The sequence below is a fragment of the Akebia trifoliata genome, chromosome 7 (assembly GCF_017979445.1).
Source record: "Akebia trifoliata isolate Shusen 1 chromosome 7, ASM1797944v1, whole genome shotgun sequence".
Taxonomy (NCBI): Eukaryota; Viridiplantae; Streptophyta; class Magnoliopsida; order Ranunculales; family Lardizabalaceae; genus Akebia; species Akebia trifoliata.
The window spans coordinates 6,342,724-6,358,775 of NC_141381.1; the positions used below are offsets into that span (position 1 = coordinate 6,342,724).

The 16,052-nt window shown below is 36.2% G+C and overlaps 1 long non-coding RNA gene across 3 annotated transcripts in view; it reads right to left on the reverse strand.

Annotated features, from left to right (window-relative positions):
- Nucleotides 1–13,705, reverse strand: part of LOC147398129 (uncharacterized) — a 35,479-nt gene extending 21,774 nt beyond the window's left edge. The window contains exons 1-2 of one of the 3 annotated variants that reach the window (XR_015179765.1): nt 13,392–13,705; nt 12,741–13,261 (exon numbers count right to left, since the gene is read on the reverse strand). This is a non-coding gene — a long non-coding RNA (uncharacterized LOC147398129). The remainder of the gene's footprint in view (nt 1–12,740; nt 13,262–13,391) is intronic. The other 2 variants (XR_015179764.1, XR_015179763.1) reach the window with 2 other exon arrangements.
- Between the last annotated feature and the right edge of the window lie 2,347 nt (nt 13,706–16,052).

Below are 16,052 nucleotides of genomic sequence, written 5' to 3' on the forward strand. Positions count from 1 at the left end.
TACCATCACTCATATGCTAGACCAGCTCGCTTCCTCGCCTCCAGCTCCGCCTCCTGTTCCCTATGATAACCGTCTCATTGCTATTCGTAAGGGTAAGCACACTTGTACTTATCCAATTTCTAATTATATATCTGATTCGGTTCTCTCACCCTCCTATCGGAGTTTTCTTGCTTCTGTGTCCGCTGTTTCTCTTCCAACTACTGTTGCAAATGTTATTACCCATCCTGAGTGGCGCACCGCTATGATTGATGAGTTGAATGCACTTAAAAAAACTCAGACTTGGGAAATTGTACCTCTTCCACCTGGTAAGAAGGCGGTGGGATGTCGCTGGGTTTTCAATCTTAAGTATAATCTGAATGGCTCTATTGCTCGTTATAAGGCCTGTTTGGTAACCAAGGGTTATGCTCAGATCTATGGTATTGATTATCAGAAGACATTTGCTCCAGTTGCCAAGATGACCACCATTCGCATTCTTCTTTCTGTTGCCGCTATCAGAGGGTGGTCTCTCTTTCAGTTGGATGTCAAGAATGCGTTTGTCAATGATGATCTTCAGGAAAAAATCTATATGGTCCAACCTCCTGGGTTTCTTACATCTGCTTCTCCAGCACATGTCTGTCGTCTTCGTTGTTCTCTTTATGGCCTGAAACAGTCGCCTCGCGCATGGTCTGAGCGCTTTACTAAAGCTATGCGTCAGTTTGGCTTCCATCAAAGTTCTGCTGATCACTCTTTTTTTGCGTTACTCCCAAGGCTAAACTGTAGCTTTGATTGTTTATGTGGATGACATTATTCTTACTGGAGATGATGTTGTTGGCATTGCCGAGGTAAAAACCTCCTTAGGCCGTCAATTTGAAATTAAAGACCTTGGGCATCTTCGCTATTTTTTGGGTATTGAGGTTGCGCAGTCTCAATCCGGTATATTTATTTCTTAGCGGAAGTATGTTCTTGATTTACTCAGTGACTCTGGTCAGCTTGGTTCTCGTCCCGCTGATACTCCTATTGAGCAGAATCACAAGTTAGCTGATTCTGAGGGGGAGTGTTTGGAGGATATTAGTCAGTATCAGCGTCTTGTGGGAAAATTGATTTACTTGTCTATGACTCGCCCTGATATTGCCCATGCTGTTAGTATTGTAAGTCAATTTATGCACTCGCCTCGAACATCTCATCTTACTGCTGTCTATCATATTCTTAGATATCTTAAGGGATGTCCTGGTCGAGATATCCTGTTCAGTAATAATGGTCATCTTCGCATTGAGGCATGGACAGATGCAGATTATGCTGGTTCGGTGACTGATAGACGATCTACTTCTGGGTATTTAACTAAGGTTGGTAGCAACTTAGCGCAGTAAGAAGCAGGATGTGGTTTCTTAGTCCAGTGCTGAGTCAGAATACCGAGCTATGGCACTTGGAGTGTGTGAGTTATTGTGGCTGAAGATCTTACTAGTAGACTTGTGTCTTCCTGTGCCAGTCCCTTTTTACTTTATTGCGATAATAAATTAGCTATTAACATAGCAGCAAATCCGATTCAGCATGACAGAACGAAACATATCGAAGTTGATCGACATTTTATTAGAAAAAAGATTGTTTTTGGATAGATTTGTACTCCCTTTGTACCTACATCTCAACAACTAGCTGATATTCTTACTAAAGATGTTAGTAAAATAGCCTTTGAAGGTGTCTTGTCCAAGTTGGGTATTGCTGATATCCATGCACCAACTTGAGGAGTGTTAGATTAATTCATTGTTATTATATTCTTAGTTTGTAGGCCCTTTTTAGTCTTTTCCTTATTTAAATCTTTGTAATACTTTAAAGCCTAATTAGGGCTAATTAATTGAATAATAAGAAATTCTCTAAGTTTAATTGAAGCTGATATGTTAGATCAAGTCTCAGCTCTTGCGCGAACACTAGTTTCCTCAGAAGTTACTAGGAAATTTGAAGGGAAAGGTACAGAAACTACTAGTGGTGGCCCTGATTCCACTTCAGTGCCGAGTTCAAAGGATAGGCCTACTTCCGAACCTAATAGGGTAAAGAGTATCACTACCAGAGGAACGAAAAAAAGAAAAAATATACTCGTAAGGCAGCATTGGCAGCTGGCTCAGCTTTTGATCTTTATAATGGCGTATAAGGGTCTAAAGGAAAAATGAGAAATTGTTGTTTCTTCTGAAAGTGTAGACAGATCTTTGAGCGTTGATGTGAAGTAGTTTGATAGATACGTATACAAAATGTGGGTGCTTGGAAGCTGCGAAAAGGGTGTTCAATAACTTATCTGAACTAAATGCAGCCTCGTGGACTTCTCTAATCATAGGATTTGTGTTAGATGATTTCATGGTGGCTACTCCAAATCCAACCTTGACAACAACTAGGTGATTCCGCCTCCGTGCAATGTCGCATCAATGTGATTCCTCCTCCAGGTGATACTGCTCCAGTGCGATTCCGCCTCCAGGCGATGCTGCCTCAGTGCGATTTCACCTCCAGGGGCAATCACCCTAGCGCGATGTCGCCTCAGTGCAATGTCACCCCTGCATGACATTGCTTGTCTTCTCAACTGCTTGTGTTTGCTTCATTTAATTGTGCGTCGCATGATTTGCACCAAGGATTGCTCGCCATAGAGGTTGTCATAACCTCAAAACCGTGCAGGGGGCAGATGTAGATAGTGCAAAATGAGGAGAGGGTATTTTAGTCCTTTCATTCTCCTTTTGCTTATAAATGAGAAATTGTGGCAACAAAGGAGGGGACAAAAACCTTGGAAGCCTAATTCCATCCCCTTCTCTCTCATCATTTTCTCTCTATAAAGTCCTTCCTCGTCTTAGTTGTTCTCCCCCTTTGACCCTAATCATCATTATCTAAGAACTTATCCACCATTTACAAGATCAAAAATAATAATGTTGCATTAAGCTAAATGTCAATAGGAAATTTTACCAACCTGAGACTGGAAAATTTCCTTAAAATCCAAAAATGACCAAAGAGAGACGATGTCCCTTTAAAAGATACAAACAGACATCAACGATTTGAGAAAATGTACACACGAATGAATAACATACTCTTCTATTCTTAAGAGAGTACACAAAACTAGAAATAACACAGGAGATTCTAAAAGACAAAAAAAATATGAACAAAAGCAAAATCCAATATTAACTATGTTCCCCCGTCTCTCCAAGGCCCAGTAAGATTTTAAAGAAAGAAAATATTGAAATTTCAAAACTCTTACTTTAACTACTGCTTTGGCCACATTTGAATCTAACTGATTCTCCAACGATTAGATTTCTGGAGCACTTGTTCACTTCACTCTTTCTCAAAGTAGAACTCAAATGATAACAGCACATCCAGACCATCAAGTGATGTTGAAGGACATTAAAAGAAGGGTGAAGAAGACATAGTAACTGAAGGAGCCCTACAAGATTCATTTTCCAAAATATCTTTAAAAAAGATGAAGTCTATACAATCTTTACCAGTTTTTTGAGAGGGGTCATGGGAGAAGGGAAAGGGAAACCCACATATTTGGTGGTTTTCCCATCCCCTGTGTTTTTGGTGTGTGTAAGCCCTGCCTATGACCCGCTTTCTTATTGGTTATTCTTTAGTTGTAAAAAATACAACGTTAAAATGGATCGAGTTTTCCAACCTTAAGGTCGGATAGTAAATGTGGGTGAAACAAACATAGCCACATTGAGTTATCAAACCATGTATCTACATTTTACTTCCCCTAAAGGGGCCTTTATATTTCGGCTTCTATTCTAATAATTCTCACTTTTTAAAACCCATAGCAATAGTTCTACCTAAGCATTGGGCTTTGCCATAGTCCCACTAAAAATTATGTGCTAAGAGCAAGTTAACATAATAACGAGAGATACACAACAGGCAACGAACTCTCACATTTCGAATTGGTTGACTCCATATGCCCAAGAATTACACAATGAATTATACACGTAATCATCACCATCTACAAATTATCCCAATTACGAGGGTCGACAACATGAATCGTATTTCATGATTTAACTATATCATTAACCATATCTTCAATCAAAACATATTCTTTCAAATATTTGCTTACTACATCCATCAATTGCCAGTTTCACTTTTCTTTTTTCACCATTTAGAATCCTCAACTTGCAAGTTCTTCTCACTGGTGTTATAATTGATCTTCAACTGTTTTGTGCTAAAAAACTAAAACTATCGATGAATCAAACTTCAAGTTCAAACTCAATTTCCTCCTCGATGGTCCTCTATGTGCCTTGTACAAACAATCTAACAATCAAGTCAGTTTCAATTTATATAGAATTTTAACTAAAGAAAACGAAGATTTGTACTTTTTTAAGCATGAAAGTCCTATTTACAAATTTTTGGAGGTCAGTAGTTTAATAACTCATTTTCTTAGTCACGTCACCTTCCCCAATTGCACAAGTGATATGATGTCACATCTCGGGATTGCTTCTCCGCATGTTTTGACACATGTAGACTCATTAATATTTGACATTATGGAGGTGAATCTCTCTAGATGCACATGCTCAATTCTAGACAAGTGAAAATTTGGTTGGCTCGTATGTTTTGCCATCATTGAAATTTAAAGCTTTTTCATATAATATAATGTCATATCTCGAGATGGTTTCTACGCATGTTGCAACACATGTCAATTCATGTCAATTTATCGGACCATGCACTTCTTAACAATAACCTTTCTTTGTTGACATGTCATATGATGTCCCTTTTACTTTTAGGGATCATCCCCTCGCATGCCTTGACACGTGTCGAATGGTGTTTGTTTGGTAACTACAACGGTTAATTTTCCAAAAAACATATATCAGATTTTAGCTTTATTAGTTATATAATGTCTTAAAAATCGGAACCCAAAACTTTTTAGTAAGGTTGATGGAAACGGTCACTCTATTGTAACATTCTAATTTTGAGCATGGGTTTCATCCGAGGTCTTTTTCAAACTGGGGCCTTTTACTACATATTTTTCACTCGGGGCTCAGGTGTAACCTAACTCGTGAAAGGTTTATCTTCCATAATGACAATGTTTAAACCACCTTAAATGACTTCCCCTTATTTAATTGGTCTTCACATTTGTTTTCCCTAATATTTCCACTAATCCATCTTAATATCCTCATCTATCTTTGCTACATTCATTCATCAATCTTGATAGTGCATATCTTAAGAACAATTGGTCTTCTTTGTCATCTTGTAAAATTTTCCTTTTAGTTCCTTTCCTGATAAGTAAATTTCCTTTCAGTTTGACCATTACACGTAACACTTGAGCAGTATTCTTCCACTTTATCCATCTAGCACTAAGTTTATGGATTTATGTATGATTGAACCTAAATAATAGAAACAATTTCTTTGGGGAATTACTTGTTTGTCAATCTTAACTCAATCCCAAAAGAAAATAAGGAAAATTGTAAGCCTAACAATTGTTAGCTGATCTCCAAATAGAAAGGAAAAAGTAACTACCACGGCCAACATGTATCACTTCATATAAAAAAAAGTATCTTGATCTACTTAAAGGTGCCAACTTAGCTAAGTTGGTAAGGCGTGTGGAGTGATCTCAAGAAATGAGGTTCAAAACTCATTGATCCCAATCATCACTTATGTTGACACTAACCTCTTGCTTGCCTAGCAAATATATATATATATAACTTCATCTCCCTAATACTCAATTTCTTGAACAACATCCATTTCTTGATTGCACTAAGAGTTCTAATCACTATATGATCATTGGTGGTGCCCACTTCGCAAGTGGAATATAAACACTCTTATCCATGGGTATAGCGCAAACGGAACTTATTCTAGTGAACTTACCCATCTTCGTCAAATCTTCCACAAAACCTCCAAATTCTAGATTCCCAATTCTCTAGTAGGGTAAATGCAAAGTGTATGGGGGTGTTTTCAAATTTGATTTGAGGTGACCAAACATCCCTAGCACAAAACAAGTTATCTTACCAAACCCATTATGAGATTGAGCAATCAGATCCTTATATTGGGATGATATAAGGAACATTGACAAGCTTATTGCTTGGATCTTACTTAATCGAGTAAAATTCAATTCAATATAAATCCCTTTCAACAACTCGTAAGATAGATTCAAGCCCTTTCATTTTAACATAGGTTTATTGGTATTCATTACAATATTCAAAGTCGAACTATATCAAATGACTTTCCATCATTTTATCTCCCATTTGAGTTGTAGAGGATAAACTTTCTAGGGTCAAGACACTTCCAACCCCAAGTCAAAATCTTATAAAAACAATCAGAAGTTCGTCACAAAAGGACTCTAAATGGCACCAAAGCCCAAAATCAAAGCAACAAATTCAGAATGACCATCTCCAACCGCATTCAAAAGCCTCAAGCCACAATCTTCAAGATCAATAATAACTAACAATGGTGGAAATCCAATTCAAGCACTTAAAAAAATCAACCACCCTAACCATCAAATAAAACATCATCCATCATATGGCAAAATATATTAGGAACTGGACCCCAGAAGTGACATCAACACCACTTGACCAACCAAAAGGAACTATGCTCAAGAAGCACATAACCCAACAAGCTGATAAAAATCAAACACGTGTCACAACATGCGTAAAAACCATCTGAGACATGAAATCACAATCCATGACAAGGCTCCAACTACAACAACTAAGCACACAAACTAACGAAGTCAACACGTTAGCAGGGCTGAATGCATGAGATCAAAGAGATTTTCCTCCCTAATTACCAAGGAAACATAAGTTATACATATCAAGACATGCAAAGTAGCAATCACGAGACATGACGTCATATCATGTGTAGAATTGAGAAACGTGATATGACCATGAAGAACAAGTGATTTAACTAAGAATCTCCAAAAATCTATAAATAAGACCTTCATGCATGAGAAAGATACGAAATCTCCATTCTCTTTCACCAAAATTTATCTAATTTTTAACTAACTTGATCGTCAGAGTGTTGGTAAGAAATGGCACACAAAGGATCATCAAGGAAAAAATCAAGATTGAATCTGAACATTCGATCCGAACATAATTTCTAATTTTTACCACACAAACTATTTCTAAATTTCCTTGAATATACTCATTTTACTCTCATATTTGTCTTCCCTAGATTAGCCAAAAAAAAATTGCCTTCAGATTCATATTAACATCTTTATCATTGTTACACACATTCATGCTCTTTCCTAACATCAAAATAATGATGTATGGTAATATTATATATTTATTTAGATATATAATTTGTATTCCATTTCATACATATTTTCATCCAAAAAGATACTATTGGATTAGGACCAATCCGAAACTATTGATTTTTTTTTTTGAATCAGATCAGATCAGATCCAAAAGATCCTACCTACAAATTCACTAAACATAGGCAATACAAATGCTATACCCATAAGTTGCCTGGCCACAACAAAATTAATTTTAAATAATATGGATTACTTTTTTCCCTTCATCCAGTGCCCAATATTAATAAATCATGAACAACTTTAGCATTTATGTTGTTTGATAATATTGGTACCATCAGGGCTTACTAAGTTTATAGTTTGTCAACAATTGTTTCATGCCATAGAATGATGGGGGACACAAGCCCATACCCATATTAGGAGTCCAGATTCATTAGGAGTTTTTAGGCCAAATTTATAGTCTTTAGTATTTTTATTTTTATTTTTTTTGCTTAATTATTATCAATGGACCACAATTTTTTATGGGCATGTGTTAAATTTTTATTTTATTTTATTTTAAACCTCTTAATAAGATGGTCCACGTTTTAAGTAGGGGTGTGACTTAATTTAGTTTATTTTCATGTTAGCCCTTTATAGAAAATTCCACATGGATTTCTTTTTTGATTAGTTTCTAATAAATCTGAGCCATAGGCATGGGCCTAGGTCCCTATCAACTACTCTAGACTCCCAATGACTTTGGACTCTTAATAAATATGGGCTCTTAAGAAATCAGGACTCCTAAAAATTCCTAATGAATAAGGACTCCTAATAAATATGGGCTCTTAAGAAATTAGGAGTTATCAAACCATTCTACATTTTAATTCCCTAGAGGGTCTTTTATACTTTTGTTTCTGTTCTAGTAACTTTCCCTTTCTAAAAATCCATAAAAATGGTTTTAGATAAGTCATTGAGCTCTTCCATATTCCCGCTAAAAACACGTGTGGATGGCAAGTTTACATAATAAGGAGAGATACGCAACATGCGTCCAACTCTCACATTTCCAATTGGTTAACTCCATATATTTTAAAATTAAGCAATGAATTATCCACATCGTCATCACCATCTACAAATTATCACAATTACTAGGGTCAACAACATGAATCACCTCTCGTGGTTAAACTATATCATGAGCCACATCTTCAATCAAAGCAATCCCTTTCATATTTTTCTTTTTACCTCCAACAAGGCCAATTTCAATTTTCCCTTCTAAAAGCTTCAACTTGCAAACGTTTGTTATCATAGATGTTGTCATTGATTATTGTGTGCAAAAACACTAAGAACTATGTATGAAACTATGAATCAAACTTCAAGTTCAAACCCAACTTCCTCTTTGATAGCACTCTGTATCCTACAAATACTTTAACGATCAAATCAATTTCAAGTTAGACAAAGTTTTAACCACAAAAAAAAACGATTTTGTAATTTCTTTATGCATGAAGACCATATTTATAGATTTTTGGAAGTCCCTAGTTGAATCGCTCATTCTCTTAGTCATATTGTGCAACTCGACTGCACATATGATCTTACGTCACATCTCACAATTGTTTCTCTGCATGTTTTGACATGTGTCAACTTATGATTGTTTGGCAATTATGAAAACGGATCTCTCTGAGTGCATGTGTAATGCTTGCTCCGTAAAAATTACGTTAGCTCGTGTGTTACGTATTCAGAGTACTTTGAAGCATCGTTATAGAGTGTGATGTCATGTCTTAAGATGACTTTTATGCATATTGCAACACATGTTGAATTCATATTAGTCTATCGAACTATTAACTTATTTTATCGCAACTATTCTTAGTTGACCACGTGGTATGATGTCACTTCTCGGGATTGGCCCTAACGTGCCTTAACACATGTCAGATTGTGTGAGTTTGGTAGTCATGGCAATTTATTTTCCTTAAGGCAAGCTTTGGATTTTCAAATTTGTCAGTTTTTTTATCCCGAAAATCAAGACCTAAAGCCTTTGAATGTGATTGATAAAGACGGTCATTCCAAATGTGTGATGCTAATTTCGGGTTTGAGTGTCATTCAGAGTTCTTTTCAAGAATCGAACATCCGACTTGGGTTCAAGGGTGATCTGACCCGTGAAATTTTTTTATCATCCACAATCAAAACCATGTCAAATGACTTCCCTCATTTAAGAGGTCCTCAGATTTATTTTCCTTAATATTTCTACATATCCATCTCAAAACCTTTATCTCTATTACATTCCCTCATGAACATGTCTTTGATATTCCAATATTCAACTCCACAAATAAAATTGGCCTTTTTAGTTTGATTGTTACACATCAACCACATAACACTTAAGAAGTGTTCTTCCATTTTATCCACCTAGCACTAAATTTTATGGATCATATCCTCACAAACTTTTTCCATTTGTTCATATGATTGAACCTAGATTAAAAATAAAAAAATAAAAAGGTTTCTTTGGGAAATTGCTTGTTCGTCAATCTTAACTAGTGTTGTCCTGAATAAAGTTTTGATACATTTTTTTTATTCCCACTTATCTGAAAATCTTTACTTCAATGTATCCATCTAGAATTTATTTTTGAATTTACTCCCTCCCCTCTATAATTACATTTTTTATGGATTATTTATACCCATGTGTTCCCAAGTTCAAACTAATCTCCAAATAAAAAGGAAAGTGGAACTACCTTCGCCAACATGTGATCCACTTCATCAAAAACATGTACATTTACCTCTATAATGCTCAATTTCTTGAACAAGTGGAACGTAGTAATCGGCACCCGCTTCGTAAGTGGAATGGAATATCAACACTCTTGTCCATAGGCATAACGCAAGAGGAACATTGTAAACTTAACCACCTTCCTTAGAACTTCCAAATTCTAGATTGCTAATTCTCTAGTAGGGAGATCTAGAATAAAAAGTGCCTAGGGTACTTTCAAATTTGGTTCGACAAGACTCAACATCCCAAGCACAAAACAAGCTGTCTTACCAAAACCAATATGAGCTTGAGCAATTAGAACCTTTTAATGTGGTGTGAGCATAACCACCTTCCTTAGAACTTCCAAATTCTAGATTGCTAATTCTCTAGTAGGGAGATCTAGAATAAAAAGTGCCTAGGGTACTTTCAAATTTGGTTTGACAAGACTCAACATCCCAAGCACAAAACAAGTTGTCTTACCAAAACCAATATGAGCTTGAGCAATTAGAACCTTTTAATGTGGTGTGAGCATAATTTATAGGCGTATTGCATGGATCTTACTTAGCCAATTAAAATTCCTTTCAATATAAAACCCTCCCAACATCTTCCGACACATATTCAAGCCCTTTTCATTTTGACATAGGCTTATCGGTATTCGTTACAATGCCCTAAGCATCTCAAATAACTTTCCCTTCTTCTATCTGTTATTTCAACAATAGAGGATAAACTTTCACTGATCAAAATCCTATAGTAGGAATCTCAAGTTCGCAAAAAGATTGCAAATGGTACTCAAACCCAAAATCAAATCGACGCATTAAGAATGATTGTTTTTAATCTCACTAAGAGGCTTCGATCCCAACCTTCAAGTTCAATAAAAATTGATAGTGGTGAAAATCCAATGCAAGCACTCAGAAAAGCTAAACACCATAACTGCAGCACAAAATATCATCTAACACGTGTTAAAACATACTATGGACTGAACCCCAAGAAGTGATGTCACACCACGTAATCAACAAAGAGGACTTACAATCAATAAGCACATAACTCGACAAGCTAAAAAAATCTAACACGTGTTGCAACATGCATAAAAGTCATTCTGACAAATGACATCACAATCCATGACAAGGCTCCAAAGGCCTACGACGGCAAAACACATGAACTAATAGAATCACTACACGGCCAAAGCTGGACACATATGAATACAGAGATTTACCTTCATAAGCACCAAAGATACATGAGCTAATAAGTATCAAGACATGTAGAGAAGTAATCCCGAAACATGACATCAAGTCATGTGTACGGTTGGAAAACGTGATATAACCAAGACAGACGATTTAACCAAGAATCTCTAAAAAAATCTATAAATAGGGCCTTCATGCATAAGAAAAGAGACAAAATCTTTTTATTCCTTAGTTAAAACTTTATCCAATTTGTAACAACCTTGATAGTCAGAGTATTTGTAAGAGGTAGCACACAGAGCATTATCAAGAAAAAAATTAGGATTGAATTTGAAGATTCAATTTAACCATAAATTATAATTTTTACCCACACAGGAGTAATTTCTAAATTTCCTCAAATATACTCCTTTAAGATTTTTTTTCCTAGTATTTCCACTTATCCATCTTAATGTGTTACATAGATTCATCTTCTTTCTTAGCAACCAAATATTCAAATCCACAAAGACTGATTGATCTTCTAGTTGGTGGTCACCTTGCAAAATTGCCTTTAGTTTCACTATTGCACAAGTTATTATAATGTCAATCACATCTATATCATAAATTCACAATAAAGTAAAGGGAATAGTGGTGTCTATGGATCAGACCAGACCAAACCCGATCCAATAAATCCAAGTCTGAATCAAAGATTTCCCCTCCGATAAGGAACCGATTTGACTAGTTTTGGATCAACCATGCCCCAATCCGATAATGTGCTTGAATATACATAAACGACGTGTGTGCGCCGGGTGTGCAACCCCCCCCCCCCAGCGCACACACATTCATACATACATACATATATGAGATGGGGTTATATTGACTGAAGGGCCATCTATCTCTATGGACCACACGTCAACGTAGCGCCCAAATACACCATCAGGTGCCACACGTATATATGAAATTTTATGTACAAAAAAAAAACAGATTTGAAAAAGAGGTTTTTTCACCGTTGGATTCAACTTTTAAATCTAGGTGTTCAATGGCTGTCCATTTTTCAAACTAAGATCTAGCTCCAAAAAAGAAAAAAAAATTGGATTTTTTTTCAAACCCAAGCTAGACCACAAACAAGAGTGATGAGTTGTCATTTGGACCAACCGGGTAGTCCACGTGGCCCAAATGTGGACCTCGGTCCATACTCTACATGGTCCCTTGGTCCATGCAAACTTTTCCCTATATATAACACATTATATTCAATGCATGCTCATCCAATCAAATTGGATTGGATTAGGACCAGCCAAAAATATTGAATTTTTCAGACCAGATCCAAAACAACACAGCATATTGTATCCAATCAGGTCTAGAACTATAAAATTTCTCTTCAGATTGGTACCAATTTAGCACCAATCTGATCCAAACCCAATCCATCAACATACCTAGAAGGAAACACCATCTACATTTAGATAAAAGCAACAAATTAACACATGTAAAATTTTTCCATAAAATCATCGCAAGGAGAGAAAATAAAATTTCAACATGACATAACAAGAACAATAGATAGATTCATACAAACTTCAAGAGCCATCAAATCTAAAATCCATTGGAGATGAACCTTTATTATAAAAGGTCCAAAAAGCTCATCAGCATTAAAACCAGAACTCAATCCAAAACAGGAATCATTATTCAAACTGATTTCAAAACAAAAGGAAAGAACAATTACCTATACCATGTGATCAGCTTCATTGAAAACAAGTATCTTCACCTCTCCCGTACATAATTTCTTGAATGACATTCATTTCTTTATTGTTGCAGGAGTTCCAATCACTGCTTGATCAGTGATCGCCAACACCTCTAAATCGGAATATCAACACTCCTATCCATAGGAATAGCACAAATAGAACTTATTCCACTATATTTACCCATTCTCTTCAAAACTTCCAAACTTGGGATCGCCAATTCTCTTGTAGGGAAAATGCAACCCATTTGCGGAACTTTAAGATTCGGATCGACGCGACTCAACATTCCAAGAACGAGACAAGTGGTTTTTCCAGAACCGTTATGAGATTGAGCTATTAGATCCTTGTATGGTGGAATCAAGATCATGGGTAAGCTTATCGATTTGATCTTACTAGGTCGAGTGAAATTCATTTCTACATAAAACCCTTTTAATAACTACTCTGGAGACAGATTTAAATCCTCGAATGTTGTTCCAGTTGAATAAAGAGTATCTCCAGAGGTAACCTAGGGTTTCAAAATTGTCAAAATTGAAAATTTTATCAATCAATGAAATATAAAAATAAAAAAAAATAAAAAACAAACTGAACTAAACTAGAGAAAAACCCTAAAAATTAGAAGAGAGAGAGAGATTTACGGCTTTGATGTTGAATCTTCTGGCTCGACTAGAAATTTGTTGGTCTTTTTGGTTTCGTCGATTGTTAGTGATTCCATGTTTGGTTCTGAAGTATTGTCGACGGGAGCAGATGAAGTTGATTCGTCAGGAATCTCGTCACCTACTTCGTCTCCCCAAGAACGCTTCACTTACGGCGATTTCTTAGGAATGGTGACGTTGTTGTTATTGTCGGCCATTGACGAGGAGCTGTAAAACAGCTAGAGAGAGGACGAGTTGGAGAGGGGGAGAGAGAGATTTGCAGACGAAGAGTAGCAGTCTAATCTAATATCTATTATATTATATTATAGGGGAAATGTTCAGCACCCAACCATTTACCAACATGTTTTGTCGGTTAGAAATTTTGAAATGAGCTGATTTTTTGTGAGGATGATCTCTACGTAGAGATCATCCTCACAAAAAATCAGCCCATTCCAAAACTTCGAACCCCATGTTTATAAGTTGAAAAATCGTGGACCGTCCACTTTTTGTAAATCATTTGTGATGGGGTTAGAAATTTTAGAATGAGTTAGTTTTTGTGAGGATGATCTCCTCACCATAGAGATCATCCTCACCAAAAATCAATTTATTCCAAAACTTTAACCAATGTAAGAGAAAACATATTGGGCAAATTGTTGGGTAAATGGTTGGGTGCCGAACGGGATATATATATATATATATATATGAGGCATGTCCAATACCCTATCCTTTACCCTACGTGTTTTGTCTTACATAGGTTAGAAGCTTTGGAATGAATTGATTTTTAGTGAAGATAATCTTTATGATGAGGAGATCATACTCACCAAAAAACAACCCATTTGAAATTTCTAACTCCGTCAAAAATGATTTATAAAAAATGGAGGATCCACAATTCTTCAACTTGTAAACATGGGACTAAAAGTTTCAGAATGGATTAATTTTTGGTGAGAATGATCTTCTCATCATAGAGATCATCCTCACAAAAAATTAGCAAATTCCAAAACTTCTAACCCATGTAGGACAAAACACGTAAGGCAAATAACAGGGTGCCAAACATTTTCATACACATATGGAAAGCATTTGGAGGCCCTACAGAGAGCTAAACATTTTTTTAAATAGGGGTTAAAAGTTTCAGAATGGGCTGATTTTTTGTGAGGATGATCTCTATGGTGAAGATATCATCTTCACCAAAAATCAACTCATTCCGAAAATTCTAACCCTAGTTTACAAGTTGAAGAATTGTGGACCATCCTATATATATAGGGTTGGGTTCCATAGACACATAAAGCTACTCGTAAAGTTACAACGTTTTTGTCTTATATGGTTAAAAAGATTGAAATAAGCTGATTTTTTGTCAGGATGATCTCTATGGTGAGGGGACCATCCTTGCAAAAAATCATCCCATTCCAAAACTTCTAACCCCATCAAAACTGATTTACAAAAATTGGACAGTCTAAAAATTTTCAACTTGTAAACATGGGGCTAGAAGTTTCATAATAGGCTGATTTTTGGCAAGGATGATCTCCTCACCATAGAGATCATCCTCACAAAAAATCAGCCCATTCCAAACATTTTTGCCCATATAAGACAAAACACGTTGTAGCTTTATGAGTAGTTTTATGTGTATACAGATCCTAATCTATATATATATAATATATATATATATATATGTTCAGCACTCAACCATTTACCCAACAATTTGCCCAACATGTTTTGTCCTACATGGGTTAGAAGTTTTGGAATGGGCTGATTTTTTGAGGATGATCTTCTAATCGTAAAGATCATCCTCACAAAAAATCAGCCCATTCCAAAACTTCTAACCCCATATTTACAGGTTGAAAAATTGTGGACCGTCCATTTTTTATAAACCATTTGTGATGAGGTTAGAAGTTTTGGAATGGGCTGATTTTTGGTGAGGATGATCTTTACGGTTAGAAGATCATCCTCACCAAAAATCAACCTATTCCAAAACTTCTAACCCATGTAAGACAAAACATGTTGGGCAAATTGTTGGGTAAATGTTTGGGTGTCGAACGGGACCCATATATAAATATGGGTCTCATTCAGCGCCTCACAGTTTACCCAGCACTTTAACAAACAGTTTCGGACCGTTCGATATAACGCGATCCAACGGACGCGATTAAATCTCGCACGATTTAACTTAAACGGTATAACTTTTGGATTTATTACAGCGCCGTCCCTCAAAATAGAGGGATTTAGTGCCACCTCCCTCTTCGTTTTAAACCCAAGAGAAACAGAGAACAGACATTCTCTTCGACTCAAGAGAAAATCTTAGATCTCTCTCATCTTCTTTCGCTGAACAGACCTCTCTCTCACTCTCTCATTCTCTCTCGTTCTCACCCTCGCCCTGAAACTATATCCCTCTCAACCCTCTCTCTCACTCTCTCATTCTCTCTCGCACAAACACGAACAGCTGTTATTCCTCCCTGCAACTCCATCTCACGAACACGAACGGCTGCAACACGATCGGCTCGCTGTAACTCCATCTCACGAACATGAACAGCTGCAACATCACTGCAAATCTCTTTGTAGTTGACAGAACTGTAAGTTTTTTTTTTTTTTTTTTTGGAAATTTCTCAAACACTGTCATGAAATTATTCTGTGAACATGAATAATTTATTCATTCATGAAGATAAAAAAATCCAG